This window comes from Manis javanica, chromosome 7, assembly GCF_040802235.1.
Source record: "Manis javanica isolate MJ-LG chromosome 7, MJ_LKY, whole genome shotgun sequence".
Classification (NCBI taxonomy): domain Eukaryota; kingdom Metazoa; phylum Chordata; class Mammalia; order Pholidota; family Manidae; genus Manis; species Manis javanica.
In genome coordinates, this window is record NC_133162.1 from 73,710,847 (window position 1) to 73,733,225 (window position 22,379).

The following is a 22,379-nucleotide window of genomic DNA, read 5'->3' on the forward strand; positions in this document are numbered from 1 at the left end:
TTCATCTTTGCCATTTTAATTATTATGTTCTTTGTGATGTCCTCATTGGGTCCCTTCTGTTGGGAGTTTGTGTTCTTCCATGGTCTGATTGATTATTTCCTCCCCCAGTTTGGGGAAGTTTTCAGCAATTATTTCTTCAAAGACACTTTCTTTCCCTTTTTCTTTCTCTTCTTCTTCTGGTACCCCTATAATGCGGATATTGTTCCTTTTGCATTGGTCACACAGTTTCATTCCTGAAGATCCTTTTATCTCTCTCTGCATCAGCTTCTATGAATTCCTGTTCTCTGATTTTTATTCCATCAATGACTTCTTGCATCTTATCCATTCTGCTTTTAAATCCTTCCAGAGATTGTTTCATTTCTGTAATCTCCCTCTGAACATCATCCTTTAGCTCTTGTATATTTCTCTGCAGCTCCGTCAGCATGGTTATGACCTTTATTTTGAATTATTTTTCAGGAAGACTGGTTAGGTCTATCTCCTTCTCAGGGATTGCCTCTATGACTTTGGTCTGTATCAGATTCTTCTGCCTTTTCATGGCGATAGAGATAGTTTGTGGAGCTGGTATGTGTGACGGCTGGGAGAACATCTCTTCTTGCTGGTTTGTGTCCTTCCTCTCCTGGGAGAACAGCAACCTCTAGCAGCTTGTGCTGGGCAGCTGTGTGTAGAGGGGCTTCTAATTCTTGCCCAGTCACTATGGGGTTAAGATCAGTGGTTGTTGTGCAGTTAAGCTCCCCCGTTTCTATGGGCATGGCCTGCCTCAGGCTGCTGCTCCTATATGGCAGAGCCATGTTGGAGGGGAAACAGGCTGGGAGGCTGTTTATCTCTGTGAGGGGCCTCCAAGCCATGCTGCTGCCCAGGGGATTAGGGCACCCGGAGATCCCCAGGTTTCCCAACTGCTGGGCTACATGTCCTGGAATGCTTCCATCCAGCTGTGAAGTCCGTATCCCTTTAAGACTTTCAAAAAGCACTCCCTTTTCTTTGTCCCAGTGTCACCATCTGCAGGGACCCACTCACAGGTCTTACTGTCCTGTTTCTCTAGTTTCCAGCACCCCATGCATGCATTGTTTGTCTGTGCTCTGATGCGGATGGCTAGGGCTGGCTATTGAGCAGTCCTGGGCTCCCTCACCCTTCCAGCTCTGACTCCCCCCACTGGGAGCTGGGGTGAGGGGTGTTCGGGGTCGTGCTGGGCAGCGGCTTGTATCTTACCCCCTTTGTGAGGTGCTGGGTTCTCGCAATTGTGGATGTAGTCTGGCTCTTGTCCTGTGTCTTCTGGTCTCTCTTTTAGGAAGAGTAGTATTTGTTGTATTTTCAAAAATATATATGGTTTTGGGAGGAGATTTCTGCTGCTGTATTTATGCCGCCATCTGGGCTCCACCCCCTAGATTTTGTTTTTTAAATAAAGAAAAATTTTAAATTAGCCACATACATAGTATTTTAGGAAAATGTAGTAGAAGCTGAGAAATCACAGCAGGTCATAAGGGAAGAATGTTAACTAGACAATGTTGAGAGGAATTGAGAATATTCATTAATGGGTATTAGAGAGCATTGGGCAAAGGGAAAATCAGTTATTTTGAAGAGAAAAAGCAGTAAGTTGGTTGGATAATAAGAATATTAGAATGTCAGCAAACTAAAATGTATTATACCTTTTGGAGAAACAGACAAAATCATATAGATAAAATTGTAAAATATTTGGGAAATTGGAAAGTGGTCTGAAAGCTCATCTCATGTTGAATAGACACAAATAAGAAAACCAAAGGAAAAATGAAGGAAGCAATTCAGAGTGAAAGAGGACAGAGTTATATCTGAGAAAAATATTGAGAGATCCAAAATATACTGCTTTTATTAAGGAACTAAAAGCATTGAAGAGCCGTACTGAGTAAATGAGGGAGGCATACAGAGAAAAATTAATACAAAAATGTAGGTGAGCTCACATCTCCCAGTATTTTAGAAAAAAAAATTATCAAACCGTGGGGCCTCTGCTTGGAAGCCAAGTAAGTGAAGGCACAGGTGGACCAGCTTATCTCCCATTATTGGCACAAAATATAATGAAAGGGAACCTATAAGCCCCCTTACTATCATGACATAATGGAAGGAGCGGGAATGTGGGCCTTACAGACGCCAACATTCAGTATCAGTGCAAGGCCATGCCACAGCAGGCCCTGAGGGGGGGCCTGGCTGAATGTGAGAGGCTTGCCAGCTTTGTGTAAGCGTGCTGGGACACTGCACGGAGACCTCAGTCTGTGTGTGCCTTCGGCTGACTCTGCCACAGTCAGTCCCCACCGCAGCCACTCACGACCATTTCTGTGTCTCTTCCAATACCTCTGAGGATTCAGGGCTGCTCAACTTCCCCTCTCAAAAGGGATCCTCAGCTCCAGCTTCCACTTTCCTTTTTCCACATTGTGACGCCTCCCTGGACAATGTTCGGATCCCTTTGCCCCTCAGAGTGCCTCCACTTGAAGGCTGTGTGTGGAGCTGACTTTGCCAAAGGTGGGATCCTGGGAAGGCTTACATCAGAGAGAAGAAAATTAAGTAGCTTAAACTCGAATGGCAGGCAGTCCTGCTCTTAAAAATTCTGTGGACCTTTCAGTCCCTGAGAAACTGCGGGCGGCTGTCCCTTCTCTTGGGGCCTGTCCCCCCCACCCCCAGCCCCCTGTGTCCACAGCCCAGAGCACCACACCTGGCCTCGTAAGGCCTCCTGTGTGTCCATGACCTGGTTGTCTTGACTCCAAAGAATTCTGCTCATTATATAGAACAAGCGGGCTAATCTCTCTGCCTTGAGCCATATTCAAATGAAGCCTTCCGGGAATTCATGGGATTCCCCACACAGGCAACTCCAGCTTCTTCTTTGATGTTTGCCCTCAAATTAGACTGTGAACTTCATTAAAACTAGGATCGTGTTGGTTTTGTTGGTTACTGTGTAACCAGGAGCTTGCTCAATCCCCAGCACAGAATACAGTCCAATAAATATATGTGGAATGAATGCATAAATAACCGGTGCCTCTCATTTTCACAATCAAAAACATCCAACTAAATTTATTCTTATGTAATACCCTCCTGTCCCTGGGAAAAATTCTTCTGTTGGCTATTAAAGGATACTTTTCTTCCCATATACATTTGTGGTTGAGGAATGTAACACATTTACTTGGAGAATTATGGAGATCTGCGCAATGGCAATCTGCAGCTTTCTTAGCTGGTTTCACTGCTCACAAAGATGTGACCAGTCCTCTGTGGTTCATCGTGCAGCAGAGTGGATCATAACCAGAAAGGGAAATGATATGCCGTGGGAGGTGGGCTTGCAAAAAGATGGGAATTCGGATGCCACATGGGGTCCGTGTGACTAAGTGCTTTGCTAATATTTTAATGGGAGTAAATAGTTAGCTCTAGAATCATAGTATCTTCTTTTGTGCACATTACATGCATTTTATTGTAATTTTTGAACATATGTATGCTTAAGTTGACTCTTTGGTAAATAGTAGATATTTTATCCCCATACATGTTTCTTTCTTATTTTTTTTTTTTTAGTTGCTTTTTGTTCTGATAATAAAGTTAATACAGTCCTGTTTTGAAAAATGCAGAATATAATGAAGAATATAAAAAGTATCCAGTAATCATAATATCTGTTAAAATTAATTGGTTCTGTGTGGTTTTTTTGGTCCCATATTCTGTATGCTGTTTTATACTTTACTGCTTTACTGCTTTTTATGCTTTTATTTGTATCTTTTATTGAGAATGCAATGCTTGAGGGCTCTCTAATATTTTATCATGTAAGTTCATATAATATTCTATCGTAGAATTTATGACTTACTCCTTTGCTATTTAAAATTTAAGTTGATAGTCTTTCACTATTAAGAATTATATGATACAGAATGCCTTTACATATAAATCTGCCAAATGATCTTTCTTATGAAAAATTTCTAAAAATAGAATTAAAGGTTAAAATGTGAATAGTTTTAAAACTCATAGTACATGACAATTTGGAATGTAAAAAATGTCATGTAATTTAAATTTAAAACCTTAACTTTTTCCATCAAAATTTCAGACAATTTGATAGGAGGAAATGATATCACATTATAGTTTCAATTTGTACTTCTTGGCCTACAATGTTTTTTGAGCATGTGAATTATATTGTTCATGTTTTTTATTTATCTAATGGTGATTGATCTCTTTAATGTTAAGAATAATAATACTTTATGTATCATCATTGTTTTTGATGTATTGTTTGCATTTTTAACTTGTAGATTTTCAGTTTATTAGTCAAATCCCATCCCCTGTGATTTTTTATTTCATGTTTGACAGTTTGTCCCAAACTGAGATAAGATTAGTATTCAACATATTCTTCCAGTGTTTAAAACTTTAGTTTTGATACCTAAATCAACCTGGAAGACTATTTTGGTGTGTGGCATTGGATGATACACACACATGATTTTGTAAAAATCAAATAAAGTGTTGCATGAAAAGCAACAGGTCTCTATTTCATTCCCTTTCACCTTAATACCACTCATAAAAGACAAATTTTAAGTGTATATGTTCGCATATCTTTTATTTTCCTAAATAACATGTTTCATTATTTTTCTAGTGTGTTTCAAGTTATTTCTTGACTTACTCAGTTTTTACAATCTTAATCAATTTCATGCTATTAAAATGAAGATTTTAAAAATTTGAACCATATTCAGTTACTCAAACTTCCTCCTCCAAACCTCCTAATATTAACAAGATCAAATCCATTGCTAATCATTTCTATTATTACAAATGGCTTAAATATAAAAGCTCAACATTTTCCACATTAATAATGGAGAACACTTTCTGACTCCTCACTCCCTAAGAAAACATGATTTCCTCCATTTTCCTCTACGTCTCTTCTCTTCCTTCCATCCAACCTTCCTTTATGCAATCAGGTGAGTTTGGTTAGATGACAGGAGAGAGCCTTATCTGAGATAAAATGTAGACCAGGGGATGTCTTCTTTGCCTAGTGTATAGTGTGGCTTTTGGATGAACCCAGTTGAAATAATGTCAAGATCTAGTTCGGTGATTCTGGGGGCAAGATCATAGAGACTTTCCTGGAAGGATTTGAATGACTGAACTGTTTATCACAGTGATTGTCCTAGTTGCCTGAAAGACTAGTGGGTGACTGTTTAAAAGGACAGCGCTTTGGAGAGTGCTGGCTACACACTTGAGCCCTCAGCCTTGGGCCACCACCAACCAATTCAAGCCCCTTTCCTGCCAGAGTGGATGGAGAACAAAATGGATTCCAGTGACAGACAAGCGCTGTGGATCAGATGGTGCTTCTCTCAGGCGGACTCACTGGACTGGAACAGGTTCTCTTGAGAATGCCCCTGGGTCCTTCCCATCCACTGGGTGTGTTGTCTTTGAGCTCTCCACTCCTCTGAGGCAGGGGGAACGGGGGGATGGGATTAGATGGTCTCCATTCTGAAGAAAAACAGTCCTTGAGCCCCACACCCCTGAGATCCCAGCTCACCAAGCTCAACGTTTGTCAGCTTTTCTGACTATAACTGTTAATAAAGAGTGTGCGCTCAAAAAAAAAATTTTTTTGCCTTGGAGTCCAGGGCAAAAATACAAGTGGAAACGTATCTACCGTAAGTCTAAATATCTAGAAGTCATGTAACATGCTAATAAACTGCTAAATAAAATATGTTCTATTCTCCTACCTTAACAAACACACCTTCCGAAGGACAGAAATTCCAGGTTTGAATTTAGAGTTCTCTGACTCTGAGAAAATATATATTTTGTAACTATAACCAAGTTACATCCATATATAAAAACTCAGGTACTTCCTTAATGCAACTTTTTGCAGAGAGTTAAAATCTGGATTTAAAAAGCAGTTTATATAAGCTAAAGTCATGTGTGATTCTCAAATGTAGTTTCTAATAAGAAAGTATGTCCACATGGGCATAGCAGTATCCATGAGATGCTTCCTAAATATGTTTTCAGAGCATCTGAGCAAAGTCCAGATGTGGCTATAAATAAAATATACAGACCTACTCTTGATGTAATTTTCACAGTTAGAGAAAATCTAGATGCATCCAAATAGTATTCATGAATAAAAAGTCCAGCGCATCTCAAATCAACTTTTCACAGAGGCAGAGGCATTAGAGGAAATCTAGATGAAAAAATTCAGTTTATGCATAAAGAACTTCAGACCCACAAACACTTCTCAAATGTAACTTCAAAATGAGGCAGCACATCTGGATGAAACCAAGCAGTATCCCTTAATAAAATTTCAAGATCCTTCTCAAGTTTTAATAGAAAGTTAAAATCCAACTGTAATAGCTAGTCTTTATTGAGTACTTACTCTATTCTAAGACACTTATATAAGTTATGTCATTGAATGCTTCCAATATTTTGAGGTAAGTACTAGTCTATGCCCTTTTTTACACTGGGAAACTGAGACTCAGATGAGGTAAGTGAAGTCCAGTAATGGAGCCATAATTTACCTTAGTCAGTCTGATTCTCAGGTCGTCTTTCTTTCCCACTGTAATACACCAGTGTCCCACTGTGTGTATTTACTACAATCCAGTACTTCGACTCCCAAGTTATTACCATTAAATTACTGTTTGTATGTTAATGGGCTTCTTTTACATTCATGGTTTAAAAGTATGGTTGCTACTAGTCAATTTTATAAGCCTGATTTTGGAAAATTGTTTAGGTAAATTTTTATTTAATTGGCTGGCATTGGCTTTATTTCATTATTTTGACTCGCATCTCATCTCTGAATGAGTTTCAGAAAGGATCTATGGGTTGTATAATTTTGAATCATTCTATATTTAAAGATAACTTTAGGTCACTGTTATATATGGATGACGGTTTGTGTATTGCATTCTTAAGTCATTTTCCCCTCAAAGCACAGTATCTAGTATGCGATTTTTTTCTGCAGTTGGCTTGTAGAGAAACAGTCTGACGATGCTGCGGCTTCTGTTGCAATCACTGTTCCTTTATAATAACTTATTTTAATTCCTAGAGGAGAGCAGAATTTTAAGTTTTAATCTCACATGGAAAAAGTTGCTTTTTATCAATTCAGAAGTGCCAGAGCAGTAGTTCTAATTTTCAGTTCAAAAGGAATAATGATTTTGTTCTGACTTTGTTTTTGTATTCGCAACTGAGTCCTTTTGTTCTGCTGTTCATTTGCTTTCTTCCTGAGGAAAATCATCAGTGTCATATTAAATCTGCTATCTAATGCGCCCATTTCAGTCATCAGCTTTTTGTTTCTCTTAATTCTTTACTTAAGTTTTGCATTCTTCGAAAAACTTCCAAAGCTTCTCAACTTATTTGTTTATTTAAGTTATTCATTCTCTTAAGTGAAAATGCTGTGTGCTGTGTTTTTCTCCCTTAGTGTACAGGGTATTAGAGATTCTGTGTTTTTAATCACAGTGGCAGAGTCTGCGGGTCAGCCATTGGTTTCTCTTCCTTCTTCGGGAGGGGCAGGACTACTATATTTTATGACACAAATTACAGGTAGGCTATGGGCAATTTTTATTTAATCTGCCTTCCTTGTATTCAGAGTTACCTTCTTTCAGATTCTGGCCATAAACTATTATTATATTTTGCTGGTGTTGTTTGGGGTTTTCACCTTTTCCCCCCACCTGCATCTTGATAGGTATATGAAGCTGAACACCTGACAAGTCATACGTCATTGAAAATCATAGCCATTGCTACACTTGCTCTTCCCTGAGTGGAAGTGAAATTCACGTAACACAATATTAACCATTTTATAGTAAATGACTCACTGACATTTAATACATTCACAATGTTGTGCAACCACAAGCTCTATCTAGTTCAAAAACATTTTTATCTCTCCAAAGTAAAACGCCCTAGCCCTCAAGCAGTTCCTCCACATTTCCCCCTATCCCCAGCCCCCAGAATCTCCAATCTGCTTTCTGTCAGTATGGAATTACTCATTCTGGATATGCCATATAAATGGAATAAAAAATGTGAGATCTTTGCATCTGACTTCTTTTACTTAGTTCATTAGTTTTTGGGATGTATCTATGGCATAAAATATATCAGTGCTTTACTCCTTTTCTAGGTTGCATATTTTTATATAATTTTAAAAACCTGTGATATATGCATATATATGTGTGTATATATCTCACAGTTTTTGAACATTCATTTGTTGATGGACATTTATCTGTTTCTACCTCTTGTGAATAGGACTGCTCTGAACATTCTTGTACAAGTATTTCTTTCAGTACCTGTTTTTAATTTTTTTGAGTGTATACTTAAGAAAAGATTTGCTGGGTCTTATTTATGCTAATTCTATGTTTGATATTTTGAGAAATTGCCAAATTTTTTTTCCCACAGCAGCTGAACCATTTACATTCCCACCACCAATGTACAAGTGTCCCAAATTCTCTACATCCTCACTAGTACTTATTTTCATTTTTCTTAAATGATAGCCATCCTAATGGGTGTGGAGAGCTATTGCATTGTTTTGATTTGATTTCCCTAATGATTAATGATGGTGAGCATCTTTTCATGTGCTCTTTGACCAATTTGCATATCTCCTTCAGAGAAGTGTCTGTTCAAGTCATTTTCCAAGTTTTTAATTGGGTTGTTTGTCTTTTTTGTTACTGAGTTATTGAGGATTTTTGCCCCTATGTTCATAAGACAATATTGCTCTGTGACTTTCTTTCTTATAATGACTTTATCTAATTTTGGTAATTGGTTAATTCTGGTCCCACTGAATGAGTTAGGGAGTATTTTCTCTCCTGCTATCTTTGGGAAAATATTTCAGAAAATTGGTATAATTTCTTCCTTAAACATTTAGCAGAATTTACCTGTGAGCCCATTGGGGCCTATGTTTTCTCTTTCGGATGTTTCAAATTTTTTATTCAGTTTCTTACATATAGTCCCATTCAGGTTGTCTATTTCTTGTGTCTGTGAGTTTTGGCAGATTGTGCCTTTCAAGGAATTGGTCCATTTCATCTAGGTTTATAAATTTGCAAGTGTAGGCTTGTTCATAATATCCCTTTATGATCCTTTTAATGTCCACAGGCTCTGTAGTGATGTCTCCTTTTTCATTTCTGGTATTAGTAATGTATGTTTCCTTTATTTTTTTTTTCTCACTTAACCTGGCAAGAAGCTTATTGATTTTATTGATCTTTTTAAAGAATTGGCCTTTGGTTTCATTGATTTCCTCTATTGCTTTCCTGTTTTCAATTAATTGATTACTGTTTTAATTTTTATTATTTCTTTTCTTTTACTTATTTTAGATTTAATTTGTTCTTCTTATTCTAGTTTTCTAAAGTGGAAGCTTAAATTATTGAATTTAGATTTTTCTTCTTTTGCAATATAAGTATTTGATACTATAAAATTTTCTCTAAATATTAGTTTTGCTGCTTTCCACAAGTTCTTATTATTTTCATTTTCAATCAGTTCAGATTATTTTAAAATTTCTCTTCAGATTTCTCTTTTACTCATGTGCTATTTAGAAGTCTGTTGTTTAATAACCAAGAATTTTGGGATTTTTCAGCTGTCTTTCTGTTGATGGTGAGTTGTAAGAGTTTTCTATATACTCTGGATACTAGGCTCATATCACATATAAGATTTGCAAATATTTCTTTCATTAAGTAAACTGTCTTTCTTGATAATGTCTCTTCATGTACAAATGTTTTAATTTTGCTAAAATCTGATTCAGTTCTTTTGTTGTTTATGCTCTTGGTGCTTTATCAAAGAATTCATTGCCAAATTCAGTATCATAAAATTTACCCATCTATTTTCTTCTAAGAGTTTTTTAGTTTTAGATCTTATATTTAAGTCCTTGATACATTTTGAATTAATTTTGTATATGGTGAGACCATTGGTTGAAAAGACTTTTCTTATCCCATTGAATGATATTGGCACACTTATTGAAAATCAATTGACAGTAGATTTACAAGTTTATTTCTGGAATCTCGATTCTGTTCTCTCAGTCTGTATGTCTATGTATCTTATGCCATTACCATACTGTTGGATTACTCTAGCTTTGTAGTAAGTTTTACAGTCTGGAAACATGAGCTCTCCAACTTTATTCTTTTTAAAAATTGTTTTGATTATGCAGGGGTCTTTGAAATTCCATGTGAATTTTAGGATCAGCTTTTCTATTTCTTTTAAATAAAAAGGTCATAAGAATTTTGACACAGATTACACTGACTCTGTAGATTACTTTTGGGTAATATTTCCATTTTAACAATATTAAGTTTTCTAATCCGTGAACATGGGATATCTTTCTATTTATTTAAGTCTTTAATTTCTTCCAGCAATGTTTTGTAGTTATCAGGATGCAAGTTTTGGACTTCTTTTGTTAAATTTATTCCTAAAATATCTTATTATTTTTGGTACTGTTGTAAGTGGAATTGTTTTCTTAATCTTATTTTAGATTGTACACTGCTGGTGAGTAGAAACACAATGGATTTTTGTACATTGAACTTGTAGCCTGTAACTTTGCTGAGTTAGTTTATTAGCTCTAGTAATTGTGTGGGTGTGGGTGTGTGCATTATTTGGAAATTTCTTTATGTAGAATCATGCCACCTTTAAGTAGAAATAGTGTCACTTCTTCCTTTCCAATGTGGAAGCTTTTTGTTTCTTTTTCTTGCCTAAATGCGCTGGCTATGCCTTTCAGTACAATGTTGAAAAGCATTGGTGACAGTGGACATCTTTGTCCTTGTTGTCCAAGCTCTGTTACTCATAAACTATTTTATTTGTCTAATTAATTACAGCATGTATGTGTGGAATCAAGGTTAAAGACTTCAGTCTGTGGAAAGGACTCTTTGGTTTCAAATCCTGATTTCTTCAAGACTCACTATATATTCTTGGCCCGTTAATTTCTTTCAGCATCAATTTCATTACATCTAAAATATGATTCTTCAAAATCACCTACTTCATAGAGATTTATGTGCATTAAATTAGATGATCTACACAAACTTCCTGACACTCTTAGTCATTATAATCTTCACCATTTAAATCCTCAGTTTACTTATCTCTGAGTTAGGGATAGTAATAGTTTCTGCCTTATAGCACTGTGAGGGGTGTCACCTGTTCCAGTGTTTCAAACTCACTCTCAACTTAACAGCATAAAAGGAATACACTTCCTATGCTGTCAGGGATGTCATTCAGGAATTCAGATAAGGCATGGAAGGCAAGGGCTCAGCTAGGGAGACCCAGATACCTGGAATTATAAGTCTGAAAATGTCTTTGATTATAGCACTGCAGCTTACACTTGGATCATCCAAAGGTTGGTCTCAGTTGCAACTGTCCACTGAAGTTCCCACAAGTGGCATTTCCATGTGGTTTAGGCTTCCCACTGGATGGGGCCTAGATTCCAAAAGGAGATCTGATAGGGAGAATTCAAATAGATCAAAACAGAAGCTGTAAGTCTTCAGACCCAGCCTCAAAAGACATGCAACATCCATTCTGTTAAAATCAGTGGGTTACAAATGAGTACTTATGCATAGTTCAGACTGAAGAGGAGGTTAATTATATCCCACCTCTTGATGGGACACGGGTGACAGCACACTGCAAAGGTGTATGTAGGATGGGTGACAATATTGTGACCATCTTCGGAAAGGACCATATGCCACAGACAATGCATGTTGTTCACTTAACACACTGAAGAAACATAGTAAGAACTCAATAAAAATAAACTTTTATTATTATGCAGATATGACTAAAACAAATCCCTACTTTTGAGGGACTTACAATTTAGTGGATAAAAACATTATGTAAGGCAATGCATGTAATAATATGTTATGATGGAATTCCATAATGGGTAGGATGGAGTCTCAGAGGAAGGGACCATTAATTCTCCCTGTGAGAATAAGCATCACCTTTCTGGAGTGGATGGACTTTGAGTTGACATATCCAAAGTAAACAGAGGAAATTTCTTACATAGGGTCTTACTGCGCCAGACATAAAGCCCAGAGCAGTTCTAGTTCCTGTTGTTGGACCACAGATCTTTCTCACCATTTTAGAACCACCAAACTGGAACTTACTGGCTAAAGCAATGCTCACTAAATTGTCAGATTTATCCTCATGCAATGAGATTTGTAAAAGGAAACTCTTGCTTCTATGGCCCAGATGGATAGAAAACCTCATCTAAGTTCAAAAAGACAACTCAAAATACCTGTCCTCATTTATCCAGCAATGAAGCAGGAGGGTGAAAGGCTCAGTCTACTGGCAAAGCCCCTGTCAGAAAGGAGTATACTGCTCTTGCAGTCAGGGAAGGTGGCTAGTATGAGGATGCTAGGGGGCAGGCTCAGAGTGGATTATGGCAAGAGAAAGAACTTAACAAAACTTTTCATTTCTTACACCTTTCTTATGGCCTTGAGATAGTTGGCTTTTGTCTTACAATCAGTTGGGTGTTTAACAGATCCTCCTTCCATATCCTTTCTGTCCCCACAGAAATAACAAGCTCCTATGAAGGCAGACACTGTGCCTCCGTAATTGCACATTGCAAGGTACTATTGGACCCTCAGTAATGTTTAACAAATAAAGGTCCTTTATTTTCTTGTCCAAGGACATGTCACAGCTTCTCTGTTATATTTTAATATGCATTAAGAACTAGCCACTCCAGTTTCCCAATCCCCATATCACATCACAGTTTCGGGGAAAACTATCCAATATACCTGTTATTCTTAATCTGTGTGTATGTGTGTTGTGTTGTGTGTGTGTGTGTGTGTGTGTGTGTGTGTGTGTGTGTGTGTGAGCTTGCATGCATGCATGTTTGTGTATATTAAGGAAGGGGACTAGTTGGAAGATTTATAGCAACACAGCCTTGTCTAGATTTTCCTAGTAGAATAGATGTCTGGAAGCATTTTTCATAAATTTAATGTTTTCAGGACTGAATTGGAGAGCAGGCACCCATGGTGACATGCCTCTTTCCTGTCCTTGGAAAGAATAACTGTTCTTTTCTCTTTTTCTCTGTGAACAGCCCCATTGGGAGTCTCATATGACTTGGGTGATAGAAAAAGTATTTACAAATGTTTTCCTTTTGCCCCAAGGATGTATTCTGAGCTATTTTCATATTCGTTCAAGTGAATTTGGCTGGAAGAGGAGAGGGAAGGATTTCCATGCCTGGATTTAGAGTTGCATGTTAAATTGTCTGCAGGAAGTCAGAACGAGGAGTGCTAGTGTCACTTTAAAGTAGCCCTCAAGAGCTCTAAGCTGACTGACTGCCCGGTAGTTTTGATGTTCCCTAATATCTTCTTTCCAAAAACATTGAATTGACATTTGCCAAAGTACAGAATTTATTATACATTCTAGAATACAGTGAAGGTACAAATTGCTTTCTGAATGATTTCATTTTCATACTACTTACAGGCACACCAATGTTTTGAAAAATGTCTTTTGCATTGGGCATTTTCAATGCCATTGGTTGTCCATTACGGATTTGGAAGGGAAAATGGCTTGTGATGTGGGCAGATGGGTTCCCCAAGTGCGAACCATTGCTGGAGTCAAGAGATGGCAAAGGAACAGTTTAGCTATGTTCCATTTTCTGCTGAATTGGCACATAATGGTGGGGGATATTTATGCTTCATGTCAACATTTTATGAGGCATTGGCAGAATAAGAGGTGGCCAGGGAAAGAACAAATTTTTCTTGCAGAGACAGCGGTAAATCATTCATGTACAGCTGTTGCCTGATGTATATGATTTTTCACACTGTTCCTGTTAAAGAAGAAATTACTCATGATACTTGCTAAAGGTGGCAAGGAAGAATTTATTTAAAGGGGGTCATGTCAATGGGATTTTGTGGTAGCAGGGGGAGATTGGGCTCAGTTCTGTATATAATAAGTAGAAGTGGGAATTTGGAGCCAAGGAGCAGGGTGGGAGGTCTGTGGGTGGAAATTACTAAGAGGTAGGGCAATTCTTCACTAAAGTGACCTAACAGGATTTTATTTGGCAGGGCCAGAGTGATAGGGTACCAATGGTGGGGAAGTTTTGCTAAACTGATTGAGCAGGATTTCCTGCTTAAACTGGAATGAGTGGGCCAAGGACGGAGCCTAAGGTCATGTCCTTAGGAACCTGGCTTGAGTTTAGTCAAGGGTAGAGTCTTATTTCCCAAATTCTGTTCTCCAGGATATATCACTCAACTGAATGAAATGCAACTTCAAGTACAGATGGCATTTAGTGACTAATAAAAGGGAAATTATCGTAAAGTTGAAAATACTATTTTTGGTAAATTCTCCTTTCTTTAATCTAGGTTTAGAGAGAGGGTTATCTTCCTCACCTTTGTTGGGGCATGGATTTCATTTTCTAAAATTTTTATTTAAATAATTAAAATCTTATAGGTATATAAAAATACAACTTTGTGCTCCATCTATGGATTATCTTATAAATAAATACATAAGATTTTGCCTAAACTTGCAGTTCCCTTGGAAATATGTGTTTTCAGAGTATGGGGTGCAGGGTGATTTGACTCAGAGCTCAGATTAGTGAGATATGAGGGGGACCTACCCCCATCCTGAAACAACAGTAAACTGCTTGGACAACTCCACTGCTTAACGTTGTGATTCCACTTGGGCTAAACTGGTGTCAGGCTTGGAATTTAAAAGGCAATACAAGAGAACAAACAACCATAGAGAACTTTGAGAAGTTCCAACATATACTTGGGGACATATAAGACTGGGCCTGTGCATACAGCTGGGTGCCTGAATAGGACAGAACAGAGAAAGGGAAAGGTGGCAGGCACTCACCTCTGGTTGACCTTGAGGCTCTGATCAAGAGGCAGTGAGAGCTAAGGCTGTCTTGTAAACTGCCTGACGTTTATGCCTTCCTACGCAGATAGCCTTGGAAAAGGGTGGAAGAGGAGGCATTTTTTAGAAAAAAATCTTCTGACCGATAATTGGGTGACCACTAAATTATGCTGAGCTGGGTGTGAGTTTTAAGAACCAGACTTAAAAGTAAAAACAAGAACTTAGTTGAAACCTCAGAGGCTATGCACTAAAGGAAATACAGAATTAGTCCAGGAAAGTCACTAAGTAAATAAGCAACAACAAGAAGAGAAAAACAATAGACCGCAAGCAACAGACCAGCTACAACAACAATAGTTGGGGGGTGAGTAGAACAATCTGGTATTAGAATTGTTACCATATGCTATCTAAAATGTTCTTTCCAACAAAAACGTTTGTAAGACATACAGAGGAACAAGTAAATATGTCACATACTAAAAAAAGGCAGCCAACAGAAAATGACCTTCATAGATTTAGTTGAAAAAGATTTAATATCAGATATTACAAATATTTCCAAAGATGGAAAGGAAACTGTGTCTAAATAATTAAAATGTGATAACAATGTCTCACCAAACGTAGAATCAATGAAGATTATCATGAGAAATCATAAGAAAGAATTAGATAGAAATTTTGGAGTAGAATAGTATTACAGCTGAAATGAAAAATCACTAGTGGTCCTTAATAACAAATCTGGACTGACAAAAGAAAAAAAAAAAAGATAAGCTTAAAGATAGGCCAATAGATATTATCAAGGATGTGGAGTAGAAAGAAAAATAAAAAAACAAAGAAAAAGAAATAGAACCTCCAAGACCTATAAGGCACCATTAAGAGTAACAATATATGCATAATGGAGGCCCAGAAAAAGAGAAAGAGAAAGGGACACAATAAATATTTGGAGAAAATAGTTAACAAAATGCCCCCAATTTAATAAAAAATAATCTACACATTATGAATCTCAATGAAGTCTATGTAGAAAAACTCAAAGGGATCCATATTTAGACAGATAACAAACTGGCTAAAGATAAAAAAAATTTTAAAGATCAAAAGGAAATCTCAAAAGTAGTAAGAGAAAAGCAATTTATTATGTACAAATGATCCTCCATAAGATTAATAGCTGATTCTTATCAAAAGTGATGGAGAGGAAAAAAGTGGGGTAAGTCTTCAAAATGTTGAAAGTAAAAGACTACTAAGTAAGAATCTACGTTCACATATACTCTCCTTCAACAATGAAGGATATTTGCAGATAAACAGAAAATAAAATAATGTTCTGCTACTAGATCCACCCTGTGAGAAAAGATTGGACTGCACTGAGACCGATATGGATGGAATACTACTCAGAATTCTTCCATGTTTATATTGTATTTTTGTTTCAGGTCCTCTGTTGGCATCTTAAGAAGTCAGTCTCTTCTGAGCTTGGTTCCAGTGACCTGGTTTCCTGGATCAGAACCTGAGTGCTCTGGTGAAATGACTCTAATTTACTAACTTATGCTGAGGACTGGACTTGTGATGTGGTAGGACCACATATCTGCATGAGGGAGCAATGACCACATGTGGAGTGAGAACGACCAGGTTTCTAGATCCAGCTTCACCTCTGTAGGGCCCTTGGTAAAATCTTTTAATTTCCTGAGCAACTATTTCCTCATTTCTAAAATACAGATAATAAGGAGTATCTTGCTCTATTATTGTGTAAGTGTGGAGATGTAAGTATAAATATATAGCACATGCTCAATTTTTTCTAAGTGGTAGTTATTGACATGTCAAACGAAACTTTAGAATGCAATTTGTGTTTAATAACAGTAAATTCTAAATATCACCATCAATTCACAGTTGTGTCTGCCAGGCACTGGGTTCCAAACTGGAAATATACCAGTGAACAAATAAGAGACACTAACCCTGATGGGAGGAGAAGAGCCCACTGAGAGCCTTTCAGAGGACAGAGCTCAGCAGGGTCTGACACCTGCTCTGCAGCCTCTCACCTCTCCCCATTTGATTCCACATCTTCCAGGCAATAAAAATCAGGAATAGAACTTTATGTTTGGCCGAGTCAAAAGGATCTGGGCAAATACACTCAAGAGGGAACTGCCCCACGTAACCTGGGGTGGGCCAGAGAGGATTCTTATTTCAGGACAGCAAGGTTCCAGCTTTTATTATCTGGTGATCCAGACTCCATTTCCTGGACTTCTCCTAGAATCTGTAAGAGACTGTGGCTTCTCTGGACTCAGATCTTCCCTGATGGTCACCGTTAAGGTCCCATGGGATGGCAAGCAGAATTGGTTCAGTCTGGTTCTGTGTGTCCTCCTTCTACACCTGCAGACTTCCTGGGAGCTGTGCCCCGGAGCAGGTCCTTTTTCTTTCTGAAGCATGTTAGTTCAGATCCTCACTTACTCTGTTTACAAGGGAAGAGCTAAGCTTCCATCTTGCACAAAGGAGAGTACTTTTCCTCTGTCCGTGAACATTATTATTTTCCTAAGTTACCATAGTTGAAGCCATCTGTAGGCATAACTAAAAAATAGTTACATGAAAATTTAACTCTGCGCATTGCAATTTGGGGTCCTCAGAGATCCAGGCTGAGAGGGAAGATCCACCTGCACAGTAATTAAGATGCCAAGTCTGGGTGGTGGGTGTTTCTGTGGCCATGCCCAGGTGGCTTCAACTGAGTCTTCTCTATGTTTTAAAAATTTATTATCATAAATGTTAACGCTGAACTACTCTTCTACATTTGTAATATCATAGGAACCACACAAATAGCTCATAGAACTTCCATCAAACTGCCTGTATTTGTCCTTTCCCATCCCTCCCACCACCCCAGAGCTTTCTCATGAGAGCATTTCCAGCCCAAGGGCTGAGTTTGGCAGCTATTGAGTCATAAGTCCCTTTTTAAGAAGGACATGTTGGTTGTGATGTCTGGCCTGAGGAGAACAGTTTGTAATGGATGAGGTGTCTGTGAAAAACTTGAGGGAAAAGAGAAATGAATAAACAGGCAGTTTCCACCTCCTGATGCCCTTCACTTGATCTGATGGGACTGTGGGAGACATGGAGGTTTTTGGCTCAGTGGCTCCAGCATTTTCCAGTTCTCCATAGATTGGAACATCATTTGATATATGTCAGCTACTCTCACATTGCAATACCAAAATTCATCTCTATAGCACATCTATCCTTTGAATAATGCTGTCCCAAGTGGTGGGAAAACGTTATTTAAATTAAATTAAAAATAAAAAAGAAAGAAAAGTCCACTCTTTAAGCTGCAAGCCAAGTTCTCCACAAGCCAAAAAAAAGCTCCTAAGACATGAAATAAATATCTGGGATATTTTATGGTGTGACTATTTGAAGGAAAGTCCAACATCATTTAAACAGAGGGTTCAAGTGATTTTCAAACAACAGAAAGTTAATGATTATTACCTCTTATGGGAAATGAGAGGTAAGCCTGTGCAATGCACAGAATCTAGATTATTTGGTTAAGGTGACAGCTCAGAAATGAAGCCAAAATAGGAAACTTTACAGTAAAGGGAAAAGTCCAAGAAGGAAGGCTTCAGACAGAAAAAGTTACAACCCTGAACAAGGAAAATAAAAGGCTCCAACATTGGTCATTTAAGACTGCAGGCTGGTCTAACCTTGAGAAATGTATCTACTTATTGGAAGATTTTAGGGTTATGTGAATAACATTGTTTTGTACAGTTAGGAGAACAACTGAGTTAATGGTGCTGCTTAGAAGGTACTGTTATTAAAAATAATTTATACTCTTGAGTTTTCATCTGACATATTAACAGTGAAAATATCTAGTATATATTTAAGGTGTTTTCTCATCCATAAATGACAATTAGCTCCTACCTTATTGGCATATTGTGAGGGTTGAATTATGTTACGCATGTTAAAAATAAACACAAATGACTCTTGGCAAAATGCATAACACATAATAAAATGTACAATAAATGGCAGTTATTATCATCATCAGCTAATAGTTACATGAAAATTCAACTCTGCAAATTGCAATGTGGGGTCCTCAGAGATCCAGGCTGAGAGGGAAGATACATAGATGTTTCTGAAAATAAAATTTATTATATCAAGAGGGACCTTGATAATTTGGAGAAGCCGATAGCCCAGCCTAGAGCTGGCCTGGCTGTGTACTGACTGTACAACCTTCGGGAATCTATGGAACTACTCCAATTCTCAGCATATTCAACTCTAAGGGATTGTCTAAACAGTGGGTGTCTCCTAGAGTTTGATAGGAATCATTGAGATATGTCATGCAGAGCTCTTAGCAGGGTACCTATAAGAATACATAGTCTAAAATGGTTTTGTTTTTGTCTGTTGTCATCACTAATGGGAAAAAGAATGTCTATTTGTATGAGTTCTTTCAGATTTTCATCCTGGTACCAGTAAGCTCTAAAGAGCTGGGATTTTGTTGTGGAAATAGATCTCAGAGAAGCTGAACCTGGGACATAGGAGCTACCAGCCAAAACAAAGGTGGCTATCCAGCCCTTGAAATGTGATTAGTTGAACCTGAAAGGAGTAAGTGTAAAATACAGTGCAGAAAAAGAATGTAAAGTATTCTATTGATAATTCTATATTAATTACATGTTGAAATGATAACATTTTAGATATTGGGCTAAATAAAATATATTATTAAAATTAGTTTCAATTGTTTATTTTTAGTTCTTTAATAGGCTTTCTAGTAACTTTAGAATTGCATCTGTGGTCCCCTGTTGTTGTTATTATTGGAAAGCACTAGCCTAGCGTTCACTTCCTCACTAAGCAACTCTAATGCCAGGTCAGCTCTGTGCTACACGCTGGAAAAAAAGACACCCGACCCCCCAACCTGTTTAGAACGCCAGGAGAGGTTCTAGAAAATCACAGCTTTTATGAATATTGAATGAAGCAACTTATATTTGGTTACACAGGGATAAGCATATAGAATTCAATAAATGTAATATTAGCCAATATTATAACCGTTACTTTTTCTCCATGAAGTGCAAGGTTATATGATTCGCCATTCCTCGGAAGAGGTGGGGAACATCTGACCTGCTTGTATACTTGCTGTGTTCTGGACTCTGACACATGTACGGCACTCAGGCATACTGATCTTAAACTCTGTGGTCATGAAGATGGCATGGTGGGCAGCAGGGTTGTGGAGCATCTCCCTGGGTCAGTGGACCCTGCGACACCTCCCTGTATGACCTTTAACCCTGCAGTGCCGGAGCAAGTTTACAGATGAGACATTTGAGCAGTATGGAGAATGGAGGTTTGTGCAAGGACGCTGGGGGTGTCTGTGTTTTCCCACATTCCCTGAGAACTGACTGGCTTCTCTATCCTGTATCTCACCCCCCACCAAGCTTTCCAGGGGCCAAAGCATCTCTTTGTGAGGTGCAGCGCACTGGTGATTCATTTGAGGTTCTCCTGCCAAACGTTCTGAATGTTTAACAGGTCTCCACCAGAACATCTCATCTTCCCTTCCCCACTGTCTCAGTTTATTTCTCAGTATTAGATGCTAAATAGATTGGGACAGACAATTTGGCTTGCTCTGCTCCTTCCTGGCCACCGCTTGTGTTAGTTCCCACAAATAAAACCTGAGCTGACAGCAGAGGAATTTATGAAGACCAGTAAGAAATGAGGTATGCAGAGCAGTGCTCACACACAGCTGACCCTAGAAGTGCTGTGGTCCCCATTTCTAGGCCAAATTGCACAAAAGGTAGGGGCCCAACCCTTGCGATTGTGGAGGCCAAATATGCCAAAGTAATTCAAAGAACATAATTTATTTGTCTCTGGAAACCTAGGATTGGAATTGTGCTGAGGGACCCCTGTGCCTCCTCACACCCACGCACCCCAAGTTCACAGTTACCTCCAGGGCTGCCTCATCCTGCAACTGGGTGCGAGTATTCAATTCTCCCCAGGAGCCTGGATCTTGAGCTACAAAGAGAATACAATTCAGAAAGATTTTGTAAGGTTTTTCTTCTGATGGTTTACTTGTAGAGCAGATCAGAATTGATGTAAGCTTGGTAACACTTTCCAGATCCCCCAACAGGTGTGCCTGTCCCCATGGCACAGGAAGGTCTCCTTCCCCAGAGCAGGGCTGCACGCATTGTCCCAGGGACACGAAGAGCTCCAGGGAGTTCACATCTCACTGGTGGAATGTGGTGCCCTCGGGGTCAAAAAGAACCACTCATGAGGCCCGTATACTTTCCAGTCAGACTCACTTGCTTCAGAGTTCTTTGCTCATAAGCTCCATGGAGCCCTTCGGCACACAAGATTGGAAACACACTCTTTCTAGCCTTGAAATATAAAGGAAAGATATAAGTATACTGAATGAGCTTTGATTCTGTTAAAAATACACACTATTACATATATTATCATACACACATACATATATGTATACACAAGTATTTGTTCATGCATACACACATGCACAGATGTACACACAGTGCACATCAGATGTGCATATATGTATAAACACTCATACATATGTATGCATATATACACACATGCATGCACACACACGTGCCTATTTCAGAATCTCTGTAGACACACTGGAAATGGCTGAGGCACAGGGAACCTGAATGAAAAGTTCACTTACTCCAGTTCCTTGTGTGGCTCTCTTGGCTTTGGGAGATGGGCACTGAAGTTCCAGCAGCTCCAGAGCAGGCCTGCAGCAGAGGCATTTGTCACACTGAGCTAGAAACCTGCCCGGACAGAATGAGTCCTCCTGCATAGAGGGCACTGCCCGCACTGGCCCAGGTCCCTGGAGGTGTGAGTGGAGGGAGGCAAACCCCACTCCCCTTGAGCTGGGCGCAGACCTGACCCACAAATAAACTTATGCATGCTTCACTACTAAGCACATTTTTATTCTAGACCTGCCATGTATGGTCACTCAGATGCCGTCCTTGAAAGTAAACACAGCCGAGGAAAGGTGGTCCTGGTGGGGAGAGAGGCCGAGGGGCCAAGCAAATGTGCCCTTCCTGCCTCAGATATCAAAGGACAAGTTCCAGAGCTGGAAACTGTGTTGGATACAGATGAATATTAGTACTAAAAAGTAAGTTCAAGGAAAGGAAAAAAGAAAAAAAACCCAGATATGTCCCAAACAAATGCTATTTGGGAAAATGTGGAAATGGTATTTGGAAATAAGAGATTTCTGAGCCCCCAGCCCCGGCTCCCTGGAACAGAATGCCTCCCAGCCTCCGGCAGTGGGCACCCACAGTGGGGCAGGCGGGTTGCCATCCTCTGCGCTCCGGCTGTGGGAGTGTCCTGCAGGGGAGTCCCGTTTCTCCTCTCGGTCTTGACCTGTTTACTCAAGCAAGTCTGATGAAAGTGAAAAAGCAACATTGCCTAAATAATTGCCTGAGATTTCTGTGACTATATCCGGCTCTGTACAGGCACAGCGTGCCCTTAAGTGAGCACATTAAGGCTCCACAGAAGTACTGATTTATTGTACCACTATCCACAGGCTGAGCTTCATGCACAGCAGTTCAATTCTGGCCCGCTGACATCAACTGCACTTTGTAATGAGGCAAAGCAGACAGCAGCCCGGCAGTCCAGGAATGTGGTATTTACACCTCCCAGAGAACTGTCGGCACCTGAAACTATGTGGAGTTGATTCTCCTTTGGACATTGTTCCTTCCCGCTTCTGAGTATTTTAGAGAAGACAAAGCATAGTGTCAGCATGGCAC

At 38.9% G+C, this 22,379-nt stretch overlaps 1 long non-coding RNA gene across 1 annotated transcript; it reads right to left on the reverse strand.

Annotated features, from left to right (window-relative positions):
- Positions 1 to 14,684: 14,684 nt before the first annotated feature.
- LOC140850586 (uncharacterized) lies at positions 14,685 to 21,660 on the reverse strand. Its single transcript, XR_012133528.1, has 4 exons — positions 21,290 to 21,660; positions 20,913 to 20,987; positions 20,558 to 20,625; positions 14,685 to 14,778 (listed from the first exon to the last, which is right to left on the reverse strand). It is a non-coding gene; the product is annotated as an uncharacterized lncRNA (long non-coding RNA).
- Positions 21,661 to 22,379: the final 719 nt, after the last annotated feature.